General features: G+C 44.3%; 1 protein-coding gene across 1 annotated transcript in view; it reads right to left on the bottom strand.

Annotated features, from left to right (window-relative positions):
• TNNT2 (troponin T type 2 (cardiac)) overlaps positions 1–4295 on the bottom strand; it is an 11361-nt gene that overhangs the window by 1300 nt on the left and 5766 nt on the right. The window lies entirely within an intron of this gene.

A 4295-nucleotide genomic window follows, 5' to 3' on the forward strand; every position in this document is an offset into this window, starting at 1 on the left:
GGGAAGCCGTCACGTGGCGCGGGGTTCTGGGGAGACAGCGCAGTTGGCGCTGGACCAGGAGCCCCAGGGCCGAATTCGGTCTTTGCGCCAGCGCAGAGGTCCGCGGCCGAAAAGTCAGTGTGGGGAGAGGCGGCCCAGCCCTCTTCTGGCGCCCTGCGCACCGACCAGGTGGAAGCTTTGCAGGCACAAAGCGCGCTCCAGACATGGCCTTCTTAGAATGATTGCCATCAATTGCCATGAGTACTCAGCGTACGTTTTTGCATTTTCTGAGTAGTTCATTTACACTCAAATGGCACAGAAATCTAACTTTACCGTCGCAGAGTTTACCTTGGAAATTCTGTGTGATCTAATAAACTTTTCCGAATCTCTCTCTCCCTTTCCATCTCTTCTGTTTTAACGATGCTCTTAGGAAAGCCTTCAACATCTGAAAAGCCAAAGCCACATTGCTTGGATTTTCCTACAGCTACATGGTCTCATGATTAACCTCATTCCTACGTTCAGATTCTGAACACCCTACACCTGAGAAATAGATTCAGAAGTTCCAAAGAGCTTTTCATAAGTCAATGAGTGACTCTGAAGAGACCTAAACTCCACAGTTAAATCTTTATTTCTAAATTAGGCAGTTCCTTTTATCTCCCAATTGCCTTAATTATTCTTCATGTAGTAAGAAAAAAAAATTATTTATAAGTATAAATATTTTGTATAGTCAAAACATCATATATATGAAATAGCATGGATATAATATACATATCATCGTGCATATGTAATACATATTATATTTACAATAAGTTGATAAGCAAAACTGCTGTAAAATGGAAGGCTCTTTGTTCTGCAAGCATCTTATTAACCAGGCTTTCTGAAAGTTTAAGTCTTAGAACTCAGCCAAAGTCTTCTCTGACTGAAAGGAAGAGTTCTTAGGGAATTCGGAAAGGAAAGGTAAGGAGAAAATTGCAGGGGTGGGAAGAGAGAAAATTCCAAGGCCTCACATCCCGTGACAACCAAATCTTCCTGTGATCCCCAAGTCTTCAGTTAGGACAATTAAATTCATGCATGCTTCTTGTGACAGGGCAGAAATCCAGCTGGCGTGAGGCAGGGACTCAGGAGGAAGAGACCTTGAGCAGCATGGTCTCAGGGAACCAGAAGACCCTGGGAAGGCTTTGGGCGTGCCTTGAAGTGAAATGGCCAGGACTCCAGCCAGTATGGCCCAGCTTCTGAGGGAATAAAGTTTAAAGATCCATAAGGTCACACCAATCCAGAATCCAACTGGTGACTCAATGGACAGATGTGTGCTTAATCGCTCAGTCATGTCCTACTCTTTGCAACTCCAGGGACTGTAGCCTCTCAGGCACCTCTGTTCATGGGATTCTCCAGGCAAGAGTACTGGAGTGGGTTGCCATGCCCTCCTCCAGGGGATCTTCCCAACCCAGAGATTGAACCCAGATCTCCCACATTGCAGGCAGATTCTTTACCGTCTGAGCCACCAGGGAAGTGGTGACTCAGTGGACCAGATTCTTATTCCTACAAGATCATCTGTGGTGGAAGAGGAAAGAAGTAAGAGTAAGAGCTCCTCACGGACAATAACTAACCTCTACATAGCTGGAAGTCAGCCTGGAGCCTTGAATAATTCTGTAGAAAACAGTTATATTGAGGGAAGCAAGTGGACAGTAGTCCCGATGGTATATGACTCCTCCCAACAACCCCACCACCACCATGGGAGATAGTAGAGTTAAGCTTTTCCCACAAGGAGAAATGGCATTTGAGGATGGCATCAGACATCCTACGTTAGGACTGCCCATTTGTCTCTCCTTCAATATACAAGTTAAAACGTTTCATAACGTCTTAGTCTGTTCAGGGTGCCATGGCAAAATACCACAGCCTGAGGGGCTTAAACAACAGACATTTATTTCCCACAGTGCTGGAGGCTGGAAGTCCAAGATCAGGGTGTCAATGGGATTGGTTCCAGGCTAGTAAACGGCCACCTTTCCTCTGTGTCCCCACATGGCCTGTCTTCTTTGTACATATAGAGAGACATAAATGTCTGGCTCTTCTAAGGACACCAGGCCTATCAGATTAGACCACACTCTTGTGACCTCATTTAACCTTAATCACTTCTGTAAAGGTGCTATCTCCAAATACAGTCTCACTGGGGGTTAAAACTTGAACAGAAGAATTCAGGGCAGAGAGGAGGGGATGTGAACAAGGGACAGAATTCAATCCATAACAGTCATTTAGCAGGTGTTCTGCAGGTTTGTAGAGAAAGAGGGGATATAAAATGGTTTATATTTCTGGCACGCTAACTTAGAGCAAGCATTGCCAGATTATAATATTAACAATAACAACTGCTAACATTTATTCACCGCTTACTATGTGCCAAGCACTATTGTAACATATTGCCTATGTTATCATAATGAATGCTCCAAAAACTCAAAATGGGCACTGCTATCATCCTCACTTTAGAGACAGGGGACTTAGGTATGGAGAGGTTAATTGACTTACCCAGGATCACATAGCCAGAAAGGAACAGCCAGGATTCAAACACCAGCATCAGATTTCAGAGTTCATGTTCTTAACTACAGCATTAAAATATGGACAAAACAAGCAATGTTTTAAAGGCACACGTTGGCCGTTTATCAAGAAACAAGTAAAGGGTACTTCCCTGGTAGTCTGTGACTAAGACGCCATGCTCCAAATTCAGGGAACCCAGGTTCAATCCCTGATCCAGGAACTAGATCCCACATGTTACAACTAAAACCCGGTGCAGCCAAATAAATAAATGAGTATTTAAAAAGAAGCTGAGTTTATAAATAGTAATAACCTTCACAGAATAATCACCAGTGATGGCTAAATGAGGGATTAACTGGACTAACATTAATTTTGTTTTCACCAGCAGCCCTGCTGTATTTTAAGTTGTTAAGTTTATTTTAAGTTAGTGCTGTAACTTATGCAGACAAGGGAATAAGGAAGTTTTTGTTTTTTTTTTTTTAATTGTATCTAGTGCTTCAGACCACTCCAGTACTCTTGCCTGGAAAATCTCATGGATGGAGGAGCCTGGTAGGCTGCAGTCCATGGGGTTGCTAAGAGTCAGGCACGACTGAGCGACTTCACTTTCACTTTTCACTTTTATGCATTGGAGAAGAAAATGGCAACCCACTCCAGTGTTCTTGCCTGGAGAATCCCAGGGACGATGAAGCCTGGTGGGCTGCCATCTATGGGGTTGCACAGAGTCGGACACGACTGAAGCAACTTAGCAGCAGCAGCAGTGCTTCAGAGGGCTGGAAAAAGTTTTTCTGTTTCTACAGACCTGAAGATCCTGATTATTCTTTCCATTTAGATGAACAAATAAGTAAAAATCAGTATGCACAGCTGATGTCTCTCTTGTATAAACTGGACAGAATCAAAACTCTTCCAGTATCACCTAGAATACATTTTCTGGATGCAGGGGCCTGTGAGGGTTGTCCTTCTCCTGGATTCTTCACAGACGCATCAGTTATGTTTTTGCTTCTCTAGAAGGTCTGGCAAAGTGCCTCCCTGATTGGGGTTGTTCACCTGGAGCTCTGGACATATGTGAACATCCCCTGGTGACCAGCTCCCCTTTGGGGACCAAGATCTCCAAAGGAGCAGAGCTCAAGGAAGCCAGGATGGGAAGCAAAAATTCTACAACTGGGTTGTGGGGTCAGTAGTGAAACAAGCCGCTTCCACCCCTTGATTACAAGACCCATATGTTCTGGCTATAGGGGGAAGATAGCACCATTATGCTTCAAATATACACTATATCCATCACAGCATGTACAGTACCCTTTAAAACTGCACCCCACCCTTTCAGGATGTTGACTCCCATCCGACACACTTGATTTCTCATTAGCTATCACACTGTCTCAGTAAGCTTTCAAAATTTGCCCAGTTGTTTCTAGGTGATGGCGCCCTGGGTAAAACCAGTCAATTCCATGGCCAAGGACACATTTCTATATTCCCTTTGCCATCAAAGAAGAGATGCTATGAAAATCACTGATCAGAAACAATGCTACAGGAAGTACCACGATGCTGGAAAATGGGTTCTGTAGACTGAGTTCCTGGAAGAAGCACTGTGGGGCAGGAAAGGCAGATCTACACCTAGAATACATCTACTCCAGTGAGGACAAGTCTCTGCTCCCTCCAAGATGGAAGAGGTTCAGTGTAGTCACTTCAGTCATTTCAGTCACTCAGTTGTGACTGACTCTTTGCAACCTCATGGACTGCAGCACACCAGGCTTCCCTGTTCATCACCAACTCCCAGAGCTTGCTCAAACTCATGTCCA

This window comes from Bison bison, unplaced genomic scaffold, assembly GCF_000754665.1.
Source record: "Bison bison bison isolate TAMUID 2011002044 unplaced genomic scaffold, Bison_UMD1.0 scf7180017864524, whole genome shotgun sequence".
NCBI classification, from domain to species: Eukaryota; Metazoa; Chordata; class Mammalia; order Artiodactyla; family Bovidae; genus Bison; species Bison bison.